The sequence below is a fragment of the Toxorhynchites rutilus genome, chromosome 3, assembly GCF_029784135.1.
Source record: "Toxorhynchites rutilus septentrionalis strain SRP chromosome 3, ASM2978413v1, whole genome shotgun sequence".
NCBI classification, from domain to species: Eukaryota; Metazoa; Arthropoda; class Insecta; order Diptera; family Culicidae; genus Toxorhynchites; species Toxorhynchites rutilus.
In genome coordinates, this window is record NC_073746.1 from 125,784,769 (window position 1) to 125,801,101 (window position 16,333).

The following is a 16,333-nucleotide window of genomic DNA, read 5'->3' on the forward strand; positions in this document are numbered from 1 at the left end:
CTATTCGGAATATGAGACAAAAAGGTAACCTTAGCCTTAGGCTAGACGCAAATTGAGACGCGTATAGCGGGGGTAGCTTGACGTGACGTGAAAAATAGGCGCTAACCTATTTTTGTGGCTAATGAAAACAGATAGAAAATTGAGCAGGCGACACGAGATAGCGCAGCGCTCGTAAGATGCGACTCGTATAGCGCTGTGAATGAACCACAGTTTCTCGTGTTGGTCATACCAGGTGTGGTGGTTGTGTTTGTGAACAATTATGTAGCGCCGTGAGTCTAACATTGTATGGTTGTGTTGATCGGGAGGTTGTGTTAGTAAATAAATATATCGAGCAACTATGTGTTATACCAGGGACAGACATACAGCTGTACTTGCGTTGTACGTGTACAGCGTTGTACAGGTACCATCATACCATGACAGATATACTTTGATTGCACATTGTACCGTATGTCAAACTGACAATCAGAAATTTTCCCTATTTTCACCACATATTTCAATGAAAAAGATTTTTATTTAACGTCTAAACTATCAAACACAACAAACAAGATTACAATCTGAGTTATCAACTTAAGAGAAAGTCAATGAAAAGAACGCTTACCAAGTGCTTTGATTCGGTTTTTTCACGCTACCCACCACTAACCGTCTATGGCGCTGCGCACAGTACAACTGTAGCCATGTACAGCGGTAAAACAGGTCGGTATAGGTACAGCGATTGTACCGAGTTGCTTGCATGGTTCTAGCGCTGTACATGGTGACAGACATACAATTTTCGAAGTACAACGCAAGTACAGTTGTATGTCTGTCATAAGTATTAGTCAGACATTGTATGCGAGTGGTACGTTATTCACACCAAACTGCGGCTCAATATGCGCACCACCACACGACGTGTGTAGCACATAACAAAGTACGTAGAATAGAAGGTAAACGATATTTCCTATGTATTCACACGGATAACGCATGTGTTACACAAACAACTAAGTTAGTAATAAAACATTCTCAATTTCTTCGAAGTTCTGAAGTTTTTTCAATATTTCTCGATTCTAAAAGTTCTAAACATCATACAAATTGACAAAATCGCAAGTCGAGCCGATGGTAAACACGATGGTGTACCGCTTTTTCGCTGCAAGTAACGTTTTATGTGTTTTTTTATCGAGCTGGGCCGTTTTTGTTTACTACAGCAAAATGTTGAAGTACCACATCCCGCGATGCCAGACCAGAATAATTTCGATCGAGATAAACTAATCGGAGATGTTTCCAGCTAAACCATGCATTCGCTCCTTGGATCGGGAACGGGAACGACACTGTTTCGATATAACCTCTCCACACATTTGTTTATCGATTTTGCAATATTTTCATAGTACAGGTGCGGTGATATTACTGTTCTAAGTTTTAAAAAAGTTAAGTATACTGTTATTCCATCATTTCGAAACATATTTTGAGACAGTTCTTGTGTTATAATTTAAAAAATAAAAATATGCTTGAATTTATATGGATTCGATCGATAGTTTTTTACTATTTTTTTTATTTTCGACGTAGAACTACGTCTAACCGTTCAATATAGGGGCCCATACCTCCTCAATTAATGAATGGATTTTGGTTCCAAATACACACATTGATAGGAAATATTCATAGCAATTGTTTATATACGGGTTTACGGGTTCTCAGCTCATATAAAGTTCAACTTGATGAAAAATTGGATGAAAGAATTCCCTACTTTCCCATACATTTTGTGTTACGACAATCGTTAAGTTGGTTTCCAACCTAGGTTGCCTAGTGTGTAGATGGCCTTAGTCGGTCTATAGTGGTCCTTATATTTGATTGCTGTGGATTATGAGATCAATGAACTGATTTCGGTGGATCTGTCGAATACAGTTTAAATTGAATAGTTTTGATATTTGACCATAGGAGAGCTGAAAATATATTGGGTTGGGGGAAAAAATGTCGTATATTGTCAATATATGGCAACACTTAAACATATCTTGTGTTGTACTTATCGCATCGGGTCATACTATACGGCTATTTAAAGATGACAATCTGTGCTACAAGTGTCGTTTCGACAGTGTTGTGATTGTCCTTTAACGATTCGCACAGCACAGCGTTGGTTTGATCGATTTCGTTCTGGTGTAGTGGCTGTCGAAGATACACCCCGTACTGGTAGGCCAATCGTCGTGGAAACCGATAAAATCGTTGAAATTATCCAAGTAGACCGGCATGTGAGCACTCGCTCGATTGGCCAGGAACTGGGTATAGACCATAAAAACGTTTGGAACCATTTGCAGAAGATTGGATTCCAAAAAAAACTGTATGTATGGGTGCGACACGAGTTGACGCAAAAAAAATCATTCAGACCGAATCAACGCCTGCGATGCACTGCTGAAACGGGACGAACTCGACCCATTTTTAAAGTCGTGGTCGAAGTGCGGTGAGTCGGCCGAAACCGTCGCCAAGCCCGGATTGACGGCCAGGATGTCCTATTGCACCCACCGTATAGTCCGGACCTTGCTCAAAGTGATTATCATCTCTTCCGGTCCATACAAAACGCTCTTGGTGATAATAAGTTGACCTCAAAAGAGGCTTGCGAAAACTGGCTGTCTGAGTTTTTTGCAAATAAGAAGGGGGAGTTTTATAAGGGGGGGATAATGAAGTTGCCTTCTAAATGGCAACAAGTTTGCGAACAAAATGGCGCATATTTGACTTAAATTGGATAATTTCAAGTATGTTAAATAAAGCGTCAAATGTCGATCAGAAATACGACATTTCTTTTCCTCCATAGGGTTGGGGAATTTTTGGGAAGTTTTCATTGAATTTTATTAAATGATACAATTTCATCATAGTTAAATAATTTTTGCCAAGCTTCGAATAATAGGGTAGAAGATAATCTGCTCTAATTTCGACAACATTTTACGATGTCTTTGTAGTACTTAATCGGGTAATATTCTTCGTTGTAGACTCCACGCTCTGAGCACTGTATAAAACGGATTCATCAGCACCACGTTGCAAGCTGCTGCGTCCTATCGCTGAATAAACATTCGGTTCCTACTTTTGATTCTTCTATTCACCTTGGTGTGTCATCTTACCCGGATGATTAATTTTAGTACCGGGTACATTGGGTAAAGAATTGTCAGACATGTCAAATGTCACATTAATCCACACACACAAATGATTTCTCTAATCGTTTTTCATCAGATTAGTAGAATCACACAAGACAGGACGGGATCTCTCACAGCGACAGAGCTGAGTAAAATGTCTTGCCTTTTGAACAACAAAGCATCGTCGGCTGCAGCGCAGTGTTTGTGTTAAAGCAAAAAGAAAAGCTTTTTCAGTTCGGCCTCCTGTCTGTCGCGTATCGAAATATCGGCAAAAAGACGTGTTTAGTGATAATACAATAAACTATATCAGCCAGCAGTGAAATTTTCATCGTGCATGTAAAACTTTGCATCCTGATTTGTGTTTGTGAATTGAATAAGGTGAAAAATCTAATGGATTAACAGCGACTTCGCGCATAACACGGTGCAGAAGGGAGGATTGCTTGTTCCTAAATTTGCCGCAGCACAGCTGGAGGTGGTACATATTCGAACGAAAACCGGCTTTCGTTTCGCTGTTGGTGCTGAAACATTTTTGCAAGTGTTATTTTTTTTCTCTCGTTCCTCCGTTGTCTGCGGATGCTGTTGGCTAGTGTCCTCCAAACGGGATGACCTCAAGTTATAATGCTGCCCAGCAGCGGTCAGTCTAGGTTTTCTGTTGTAACTTTTTTTTTGCTTCTTTTTTGTCATCCCCACTGCACTTGTGGTTGTTGGTTGTACAACCCTAACTATAAAGTTGTTTTTTAAGTAGTTTTGCGATAGTTGAACTGATTTGATGAAAGTGTACTGTTCAGTAGCATGGTGCACCCATGATACGGAGTCCATCCGTTTCAGATTTGGTAATGGTAAAATTTATTTCGCAGAACCGAAAACCAGAATTTTACTACGCTGGGCTAATAGCGCATGGAAATACACATAATCTCACGTTTCAACATTGCCTGAGAAGATCATCACTTTAGGAATATTCATCTCGTTACTTATAATTGTTACATTAACGTACATACAGCAAGGTAATTCAGCGAATCATTTTCTTGAACGCTATGTCTGTGTTGTGTCTAAAAGTATGGTTTTTATGTTAGGGTATTTAAACATTACAAAAAAAGTAAAATATTCCGGTTAAACGATAATTTATTACATTTTGTTTCTTTAAAACATAATACTACATTGGGACGAAGAGGTTCCTCTAGAAATGATAGTGCTATCGAGGAACAAACACCATGACAGTGTCCAACAAGCAAAACTTTAGTAGGGATATCGTGGATATCGTGATATTATACAGCCCTTGTTCGCTAACTGGACGCTCACTAACTGGGATATTCGCGATGACAGTGGTACCGTGTCGACGTCTGGTGGCGACTTTCAAGTAGGGGTCATAATTTGAGTCCCAAATTCGTTAGTGTTATCTCTATCAGATTAGAAGACATGAAGCCAACTGAAAAATTTAAAGTTTGAATGATAATTTGCACATCATGTTTTTTAATTACTTGAAACACGTATTTCTGACTTTTATTGAACTGTTTGTCTATACATTTCCAAACTTGTTACTGAATCTTTTCATTATAATATAAAGTTGTCTTCTAAAACATTTTTGGTATGAGACTTTTTTTGCCACCTTCAAAAAAGGTGTTTTTCATTTAAATAGAATACTAATTTGATACGGAAAAAATAATTTCCATTCATAATTTTAATTTTAAAAACGTCTTCTTTCCGCCTGAAAATCCACTATTCTTTGACGCTCCCCTAAACTAATAAACGAAACTCAATGCCATCAACGCGAATAGCCCAGTTAAAACATGTTAAAAGTCAAATATAAACTGTTGTCAAAATTGATGAGAGGTACTTCAAATCAGTATCTGAAATGCACCCAAAACAAATTATCAGCAATGTACGATATATTTATGATAAATGATTATAGGAACACTTTTATTTGATTTAGATTGTAATTTGTATGATTTGACGCCTTAAAGGAAATGGTCTAATAATGGGACGCCTCGATTCGTTCTATTTTATGAAATTATCGGGGAGAACATTTTAATGTTACTGAAATATTGAAAGACGTTGCCAAATTTTACAAAACAAAAAATAAACAAAAACCTTTGCTAAATTAGTTGATTTGACTTTCACGTACCTGTGAATAGGATTGAACGATCTCGGATCGATTTTTAGAAGGTCGATCTTTTCCATTCCGATTTTCTATTTTTTGAATCAATATTTTTAACTCGAGAAAATAGATTTTATTGCTTTCGATTATTGTAGATTTGTTTTTCAGTATACATCGATTTCAATCTCACCAAAGATTTCTGATGATATTGTCTACAATTGGATCGCTTCTTCTACGATCTACTTCCGTACAAATACTGATAGAAATAGAACTAGCAGCAGCTACTGAGGGATCTGCTGTAACCTGTGATTCATAAGATCACTGAACTAGATGTTGATATCAAATCCAGGTCAAAAATTGTTTTTTTTTAGAACTAGCGCCGGAACAAGATGAATGTCCTGGAAAATGTTTTTTTAACTTTAATTTTTTTGTGGCCGTCATACTGAGGAACAAGACATTTTAATGCCCAATCCTATCTGTGCATTCCATTCCATTCCTATATTCTGCATTCCACCGGATTTGCATTTCGTTAGAAACTGTTGTTTCGTTCGAGTTATGATTTTGTATTCCCTATTCCGAAATTTCGAGACGATCGGAATGTAGAACTGATGTTTTTTTCATGCTGTCTATAGAGTCGAAGTTTTTGCCTCAGAAAGAATTTTACAGGGACCTGAACCCGTGATAATCTGAAGGTACAATATCTATTTAGTTTAGCATATGAGAAAGCACATTTCAAGCAGACTGCAAAATAATTGCTCGTGTTGTCAAAGAAACTTGAAGTTTGGCATTCCCCTGATGGCAGATGACGCCTATCACATTGACTAATTGTGAAAGTATGTTCTGGATCGCTGCCATTCATTTGTCGCTGAACATTGTTTTTTTTTATCCCTTTTGTTTATTTTTAGGCTCATTAGCATTTCAGCTGTAATGGCGGGTTTACATTAGGGAGATCTATAGCTGTAGATAGATTTATTCACGTGAAAATAGGTGTAAACGGGTGAGAATAAATATGATACACTTATTCGAGGTATATATTAGGCTGTCAAAAAAGTCCTGCGGTTTATTTTTTGAATTTTCATTTGTTCATAAAATTAGTTACAATCATCGGTTTTAAGTCAAATATGCGCCGTTTTGTTCGATGACTTGTTCCCAACGAGATGCCAACTTCATAATACCCCTGTTATAGAAGCTCGCTTCCTTATTGGCAAAAAACTCGGATAGCCAATTTTCACAGGCCTCTTTTGTGGCTAACTTCTGACTACCTAGCTCGTTCGCCATGGACAAAAACAGGTGGTCAGCTTCGAAATCAATTGAGAAGAACTATGCAGGGACGCCAGACTTTATCTATACCTATATTTTTAATTACATATTCTTATGCGGCTCTTGAAATATATACACTAATATATTACACATATAAAATCTGCAAAATGAAAATGCCATCCTTGAAGCAAGATCTGGAGTGAGAGAAAACAATAACTCGCAACATTATCAATTGAATTAAAAGCATTTTTGATAACAATTAGTACTACAAGTTTTATGTATTCTAAAAACATTAAGTAATAATTTTCATTCAAAATATAATAATTTGCAACAGCTTTCAGGCGTGCTAATTTGATAGAGTATCATTCTTTCACTCCGAATTCAAACTTTAAGAAATGTTGATCCTGTATCGTGAACGTGAATCGCTCCAGAATACATGGATAATGATTGATTGAATGATTGAACATTAGACAAGTGCGGCCTGGAGAGATTTTTCCAACTAGCAAACAAACAAAAACTTTGTACATTTATTACGGTTAGTTTCCATGTTGGTCAAGTAAAAGTACAAAAATCAGTAGAAATCATTTCCGAAAAATCAGGAAGAATTGAGTGTTTGTCAGGATATCAGGGGTCGTGTCAAAAAGTCTGGGAAATCCTGAAAAATCGGCAAGGTTGACGCCTCTGCTCATGACCGATGTTACATTCTACATTACCGCCTAAGAGAGGGGTGGAGTGTTTAACCACCATAGAAACATTTATTGCACCCTTATACCTCAATATGCCTAATTTGGTTTCATTTGCTCGATTAATTCTCGAGTATTTGTGTTTAATTTGTATGGTGTTTTGTGCACTTTTTGTGATTAGAGGTTATTTCAACCAAAGTTTTATACAATTTACCTATTTTCAGGTGCAGTTTACCTAGATTTTAGTAAACACTATCTACTGAAAGGTAGACCGATCTAAGCGTGTATGTTAAACATCGTCACTAAAATACTATCGCCATCTATTGAATGCATTGTTATTGGTAGCGTACTCAACAGATGACGGTAGCAATAATGCCACATATTCTTTTTTTGAAAGAATGATACAGATGCAACAATATACAGATTTATACAAATTTTCGAAAAAAATATACAGAATTTTGAGCTTCGAATCTCAAGTACGCAAATAGCTACCATTTTTCAAGCACTTTTCATGAAGTTATGGAAATTCCAACTTTTTCCATGGAATTTTGAAAACAACATTAAGAGAGTTTGCACCATCATGTAAATCAACCGCCAGTCAAAATTATATCATTCAGGGGTCATGTAGCTGATATCTATTTCGATGCGTTATATTTTTCACTGCTTAAACACATTCTTGCTCAATTTCCATTGACTTGATGTAAACAATGCAGTTCATAAATTTACTGTAACTTTTCAAATTTTTATACCATGGAGACCGAAATACGTAGTAGGGAAACCGCAGGTAAAACGGACAGTGAGGGTATAATGGACAAGTGGTTTATTTGTATAGTTGCATTATGAATTTCAAATTTCTGTTGATGGGAACCCCTTCTACATACTATTCTATAATATTTAAACCATCCTATGGCAATGATACTGATGAAAGGTGAAATAGGGAAACAAAAACCGGAAATCAAACATGATTCCGCGTGTGGATGTAATTTTTCCGGCTTCGATATTAAGCATTTTGAGTGGTTTAATTGCTTAATTGAATTCGTTGATGGTTATATTTCGGTTTGTGAGTTGACAGAGAAGCAATATTAGGAATGTACATAATGTACGGTTGGAAAGTTAAGGGAAGAATATTCAACTCTTTTCTATATTGCGGATTTTGATTCATTTCTTAGGTGTATGGATCTCGTTCCCGCCCGGCATACAAAGCGCATTTCAAAATTTCAACTGCCATTATTTTTGAGACAAATTTTCAGCTTTGTCATGTTTGATGTTAATAAAACAAATTCGTTTATTTTTGCGTCCAATAATTTTTCTTCTATTTTGACTGATTCATTAACTTATTGTTTATTGTCAGCAGTGTTTGGATTTCGATCAAAATCGAATGATACACAATGTGTCATGCAAGTAACCTCTCAAGAACATATAACCAAATATGAGAGGATTATTCAGATACTTGTATGAATGACAGTAATCACTTGTGTTACACTAGATGATTAAACCAAGAGAGGAACGAAGACTGTCGTTTGCATATTCGAGCTGTATCAAACATTGCAAACCATTTCCGAAGCCTGCATACAAGTTTGTACCGAATATATCGCCTCGCTCTACTATAGCGAAATCCACTGCACAGAGAAGTGCAAAGCAATTAATGATACAAGAAAAATTACGTCATCATTCGGTCACCATTTGCGGAGAGCAACGAACGGGAAAAAAAACGATGTTGCTAGTAAAACTATGAATATGCATATTTCAAGGGATAGCGGCGTTAAAAATGGAAAATATGATCTGTCTACCTTTCCCTTAGCCTCTATCGAGCTAAATAATCATATAGTTTGCACTCTCTGAGACTTAAAAATCAGGATCTGCTATATTAGCTGAATATAAATCATTCGCTTTGCGTAGTCTGTACGATTCTGCTGTTTCATGATGCATGGAGAGGTCGATATGCATATGTTAGAGGCAAAGAAGAAAATAAATTTTCTGAACCGAAAGCGTATATGATGGTTTTGCTTGCGTGCTGGTGTATCATGAAGTTCGAATCGATGCAGAGTTTTCTTGCTCTCTCTTGTGTCGTGATTTGAAGTACGTAACAACAAAAGAATACCGCTGGGGGATATGATTTGTGTATCATATTTGAACGAACGAAAGCGAGTTTTTCAGTGAATGGATCTTTTAGCAAACACTGATTGTCAGTAAATTTATTTGGCGAAATAGGGTGCACAATGTGTAATGTACACTATACATATTGGGTACAGAGAAAACACTGCCATTTTGTTAATTTAATATAGCGTTCAGACTCTATGATGTATTAAGGTGAAGGTGGAAGGAAGCCACAAATGGCGGAAGGAAGCCACAAATGCGCATTTTTTTCATCTATCTATCTCTCCACCCCTCGTCCGATATGCAAAAAAATCAATAATTTTGCGAAACAGTGTGTAGAAAATGATCGTTTTCGCACACTTCCCATCAAATAATATCATCCAAACTCTAATCTATTACACACAAGATATTACATTTACATCTGCCGTCGCAATTTATAATGAAAAAACGTCGGAAAACTCGAGCTAGTGCTGTGAAAGTTAAATTTTTATTTTTCAATTTTACGCAATGGTTTTGTTTGTAATGGTGAAAGTATCGTCATTTTTCCGACACAGATGCCAGACAACATCATCGAAACAACTATAAAAACCGCTCAATATAATATTATTCTTGACGGCACGTTTTTATGAGATAATGTTAACGTTAATAACTATTTTTGTCGCGAACGGATCTTGATGGTTTACATACCAAACGAATCGGAAATTTCCTAAGATTTGTATGATATGCTATGCATTACAATCCCCTGGTGTGTAAATGGTTAAAATTCATGAAAACTATAAGCGTTTCCATTTCTCCATACTTATAAGTGCCTAGGATATAAACAGAGGATCTCGCTGAGCCAAACTTGAGTATGAGAAAGTAATGCAACTTTTTTCGAGGCCGGTAATATTAACAGAAGCGTTTCTTTTGAGAATAGCGCAAAATGATGGTTCATGGTAGCTTCAATCAACTTTGTATGCATGCTATGGCGAACGCTTGTTTGGCGCTTGGTTTACGTTGTAAGAACGATGCCTAGAGGTGCGATTCCGCTGAGGCAATACTAACTAACATATATTGCCATTGTGGTTGTTTCCATGCGATGCTAAAGATATATTGATGATATATTGAAAGATTGAGATGTAGAATAATGGTGCTGGTGCAACAAGTATATAATCGCCTGTAGCCGAGTCTATGTCAATTGCGAAAAAGACCACCGGAATACCGTTCGAGGTGAATTTTCAATGCATTGACATGAAACAAATTACGACATACGATCAGCTAGTGTATCGTTCTGCGAGGGCACGAATGAATCATCAATCAATTATCGTCAACTAATTCTACAATAAAAAAAAAACATTTCAGGGCGATTAAACCATTCTACTAAACAGTTATTTCAAAAATTCATAGTATTATAAAATAATATCCGATGTTATAAACAAGCGGCTTATATAAAATAACAGCGTTTCATTTAAAATTCTTTGTAAAAAAGTCGGATATAACTTCCTTTACAGTGGCATGTCGCCTATTATGATCTGTTTTTAATAAAATTTTGTCCTGTTATAATGATCGACATTTTTTTCACAAAACGCTTTGTATGACGCGTTTGTCAGTTCTCTTCGATGTCATTATAAACGGATTCCACTGTACAATATTGAAAAAAAAGACTAGCTCATTGCTTTCAATTTGATATGTCGATCAACTGAATCGTTTTAGTAGTTTAAAGTTATAACTTTTTGAAAAAAAGTCATTTTCGGGAAACATCGGAAAAAGGGAATTTTTCGGACCACCCTAAAATGGAAATGACCACTCTAATGAAAAAATAAAGAAATACCGGTCTAATATTTGTAAGAAGGAACAATCTGAGAACCACTATACTGGTTTGGCATGGAATGCCTGTATAATAAGTGTTTCGATGACTGAATTGTTTGTTGGAAAAAGTTAATTACTTCAGAAGGGGCCTTTTTTTGGAGGTGATGATATAAATTTAAGTGATAAATTTTTTTTCTTTAAAAGCGCAAATTCTGGGTACATTTATATTTGACAGAATGTAATATACAAAAAAAAGGTAAAAATGGAACTTAGGCTCCGTGACGTTTCTGACTAGAACGAACTTTGAACACATGTAGGATTGAAGATCAGAAGATTCGCGTAAATCAAAGTTTAAACTTTGAAACGCCTTGAGTTCATTCATGATTTTTTATTAATTTGTCATAATATCAAAGACAAATGTCAAGCTACAATTTTTAATCTGCCTGTCCAAACGAATGTCATTCGTTCCGTTGAATCTGTGAATAGTTTTTACTTCGGTACGACCTAAACTTAACCAATTGTGGTGTGAATTTATTCCTGTTCTTCTCCAATCTGTGCTCCGAGCCACTTGCGTTTTGCATCCGCAGGAAAAAACGGCTCATTAATAACAAGTTTTTCAACCCAACGTGTAGCAAACGGCAGCAAAGCAACATCAGCAACAGAGAAGTTAATTAGGTTGTGGAATTATTACAGGTGGAATGGTGAAAAACCGGTGAAATTAGCTGAGAAAAGTGAAGCAAATCACATAAAAAGTATATGTGGTGTGGATATGCAACAATTGCTCATTGAAATACAAGAAATGTTAAAGTTATAATAACAAAAAAACATGATGGATAACATGACTGTTCACGCAAATATGACAAATTAATTATCAAGTGTTTCGAAGGGTTAATTTTCCAACATTTGTGGATTGCATGAGTAATTAGATGCTGGATTATATGTTAAGCACATTGCATCTAGAAAGCTGAACCTGGAGAAACATACAGTAGATAGAGAAATCAATTAGATCACCGTGAAATGGTAAGCAATGATATATTATGTTAAAAATTAATATTTTTTTTTAGTTAGCAATTGTTTTATTCTAATTGGTTTTAAGGCTGAGCATTAATAATAGAAAATAATATCGGATGCCATTTTCATTTTAAAGCTAATGATTCATTAATGTCGATAAGGTATCTGCTCATATACATCGGTGAGGCAAGAATTATCGGGGTCTGGGAGACTGAATTCCAAAAATGCTATAATTAAGTCATATTGAGTTGATAGTATTTACTGAATGCCTGATTGCACTCCACAGTGAGCGGATTTTTGTGATTCAGTGCTTTATATCAGCACTTCGAAAAAGTTTGTTGATGACTCAGTTTTTTGTTAAAACCTTGTTCGTTTGTACTCGTTCGCGGTTATATTTATCACTCTAACATTATTAATTGTCTAACTATCTCAAATCGAAAATTAATGCAAATAGTTTTCCGTTACATACATCTCGCAAATAACTGCGACCAGATCTTTAGTGGCACACTGCAGCTATTTTTCTGCCGTCACATTCTTGAAAGATTAAATTCCATTTGGAACAAGTAACGAGTTTCGTTTCATGAGTGATTCCTTTTCCTTTAACCATCAGTCAAATGTGGCTCACTTATGCTCCCCGCCCACTGTCGCAGACGCTTCGAGCGTTTGTAGAAATAACGAGAATAATTGTGTTTGCCTTTTCAATGAGCCATTTGTATCAATGGCATTAGCATGTGTGCTAGCGAATGACGGGTGCAATTGAGAAATGTTTCTTTTTGCTTTTTTCTCGAAAGTGACGACTGCGTTTCCATTAATCAATGCAAACTGGACACCTTCGTCCGGTGCGATTAGCTGAGTTTTTTTTTGTAGTTTAAAAAATGTATTGACAAACCCAAAGTAACAAGTGAAATCCGTAAGCAAGTTCAGCCACGATCGGGCAGTTAGTTCTGCACGACTGAGTTCGAAAGCCAGCCCTCAGTAACGTAGCCTAAAGTCAGACGGGGCTCATCCATCGTATCCGATATTTATGCTGGCCGCGTGCTGTCTGGCATTTTGTGTGCCCCTTGTTTTCGCATAACACACCGAGTGCGTCAGTTGTTTCAACGCATTCCTCCAGAACAACCGGATATCTTCTCCCAGGATAAACGATTTCTGGAGTGATGGCTGACGACGATATGGCGTCGATAAATCACAAGAGCGCGACCGGGGGTAATAAGTTTTGTTTTGTTATATTTTATATCTTCGGTGGCAAATCATTGTTTACGAAATGATCAGTGAAATGTAATAAAACTTGACGAGGTGAAACAAAAATATTGCTGTCGTTGAAGACGATATATCGTGAACGTGTTGTTACTCCGCCCATACGAGAAGTTTTGATCGTTTAAGATAACTATAGTTTGAATCCTTAACAAACTATGGGAATGGCTACATAGGTGGCGTGACTATTAATCACACAAATTGTGGTGGTCTCCTCTATTCAGCCCATGTTTGCATAGGAGACGTAATCACCAACACCATTAGTGTTGGGAAAACGCATTTTTGATGTTTTTTAGTCTACAAGCATAACCATGCAAATTTTCAATGTAATGATCTGTTCAGCTGAAGGCTACTATCGGCAAAAAGAGAGCCTAGGAGATTTTGCGGATTAACGCTTGCGTCTATTTATCGTTTCAATGAACATTTGTTCGTATAGCTAGACGTGACCACCAGCAGCAGCGTCTTGTCCGCCTGTTCAAACTGTTCATAGGACAGTTAGACAATCTCAGGAAAAAAATTTAAAAAAACATTTTTTTTTATTATTTCACATTTGTAGCATGGATGAGGAATCATCGAAGGTAATTTATTTGTAATTTCCATATTATCCCGTATATCCTTGTTTTATTTCCTGTTTGGGTTAAACTTCTCCACCATGAAGAATGTAATCTGAAGGCTACACTTGACTACACCACACAACACAACACAACACTACAAAATAAGCAGTTATGGCTACAGAGCTCAAACCTTGCATCTGAACCCGCCGTCATTCAAACACTTTTCTGCATATTCAAGTGCGACAGGGCAAACGCAGTCAGCTATGTATGAATCGATCACTACTACTAATGCGCTGTCTTACGTAAAAATGGTATTTGAGGTTCAAAGTTTTCTGCTGAACGTAGTCGATGGAAACCGGTAGAAAACACACACACACACACAATTATTTATCGAACAGGTAGCTTACTTGGTCCCGCGTTTCCTCTGACCACCAGGTTGTTTTGTCTGTAGTGTTAGCATTTACCTTTCCAGTAATAGTCAAAACGTATCCCTCGATAGTTTCAGTTGTTGTTGAATAAAATCAAACAGGTTTGGAAGAAACCACAAAGGACTAATCACATGAAGAAATTGGAGATATTGACAAAAAACAACTGAAAGATATTTTAAAGCCGTCATTTGATTTCATTGACCAGCTTCAGCTTCAAAAATCACATAAGGATTTTAGCATTAAAAAAGTTTTGACTCTAATACCGATAGATAAACATGACTATTGGATCAATTTGCCAGAGACCCAAATAGATGAAAATTTTAAGATTAGTTGTATTAGATTAGCAAATAAATAATTAAATATGAAATAAGATTTAAAGAAAATATCGATGTATTTTATTGAATATGGGTTAAGTATTCAAAATAGATGTTCGCAAAATAAATCAAAAAGCTGAATTTGCAGTAAAATTTCTATACAACCGCTGTATCCAAATCGGCTGGATACCACTTAGACTGATTTTATTTAGGTACTAGCTTACCTGGCAAACTTCGTCCCGTCCAAAATTGGTTTTTTTGTTATCAATACCTTCAAACATTCACGTTTTGCGTTACTAAGCGCAAGTTCATGAATCCAATCACAGAACTGATCATTGACTGATCTTCTAATTGACCCCGTTGAGTTTACCTTTTACTAAAAATATATAGGAGGTTGTGTCCAAGATACGACCGCATTGTTGACGTAGAACTACGCTGTTATTCTATATAAGACGCTTATTCATACCTTCGGATATTATTCTATAGTGCTGTGAAATTTTAGAAACAACTGCTTAGTAGAATAATCTCTAAAATGGTTTTTTCATTGTAGAATTTGTTGACGATAATTAATTGATGATTCGTTCTTGTCCTCGCAAAACAATACACTAGCTGATCGTAAGTCGCAATTTATTTCATGTCAATGCAATGGAAATTTACCTCGAACGCTTTTCTTTTTTTTTTGGCCTTTTTCGCAATTGACATAGACTGGATTATATACATGTTGCACCAGCACCATTATTCCACATCTCATAACTACATCAATATATCTTTGGCACCGCATGGAAACAATAACAATGACAACACTTGCAAGTATCAAATATCATGCTACATGTTATTTAGTATTGCCTTAAAGGAATCGCACCGCTAGGCATCGTTCGTACAACGTAAACCAAGCGCCAAACAAGCGTTCGCCATAGCATGCGTACAGAGCCATACATTGGTGTAGTAGTTGGAATATAAAACACTTCTCATCATTTTGCGCTATTCTCAAAAGAAACGCTTCTGTTAATATTACTGGCCTCGAAAAAAGTTGTATTTCTTTCTCATGCTCGAGAGAAGCGCAGCTATCACCCTTAGTGGAGGAAGTTTTGCTACTGGCAAGCGAAACCACATACAAAATTCCAGAACGACATTTACTTTCTCGGTGACTAAACAAGCGAAATAAACTTTTTTTGTTAATAACAACCTCGAAAACAGTAGCAATGCTTCATAGCGCTAATGCAATCCTAGCTGAAGGCAGTTTTGCAACTGGCACGCGTACCCAAATAACTTATAACATTCCAGTAAGACATTCAAGATGCTTGGTATTCCCCAAATTTTTTTTTGACGCACAACCTTATTATGACGGAAAACAAACAATGTTAACTGCTTGGAAAAAAACTGAATTATGCCACACAGCTTGTACTCTGCTGTAACACCCATCGATGCGAATTCGCTGATGAGTTTGTCAAAAGCGACCGCCTTCACCACCAGCGGGGGGAGCTTGATTTTGGTTGCTGCCTGGGTAACGGCGTTTACATTTTCAACCGACGCGCCGAAATCGCCTACTTCGCTGTTGTTCGATGCGGTGTCACACTCGCGAAGGCTCGGTTCAGTGCGAGCGTTTTTCACTGCACCAACATCGTGTGCATCATTGGATGACGCTTGCCTCGAAATATTATTGCCCCTGGCAATGCGTTCGAGCCTGCCTTCCTCTTCTTCTTGCTCATCATACACTACGCGAGGCGTCCGATTTATGACGCGGAAAGAAAAACACACGA

The 16,333-nt window shown here is 36.8% G+C and overlaps 1 protein-coding gene across 6 annotated transcripts in view; it reads left to right on the plus strand.

The window, feature by feature from the left end:
* The first annotated feature begins 3,195 nt into the window (after nucleotides 1–3,195).
* LOC129774882 (cyclin-Y) overlaps nucleotides 3,196–16,333 on the plus strand; it is a 63,189-nt gene continuing 50,051 nt past the window's right edge. Inside the window, exons 1-2 of one of the 6 annotated variants that reach the window (XM_055778920.1) lie at nucleotides 3,196–3,561; nucleotides 11,706–12,032. The gene's annotated coding sequence lies outside the window, so the exon portion shown is untranslated. Of the gene's footprint in view, nucleotides 3,562–3,660; nucleotides 3,724–3,946; nucleotides 4,094–11,644; nucleotides 12,033–16,333 lie in introns of those variants that run through there. The other 5 variants (XM_055778922.1, XM_055778919.1, XM_055778921.1 and 2 more) reach the window with 5 other exon arrangements.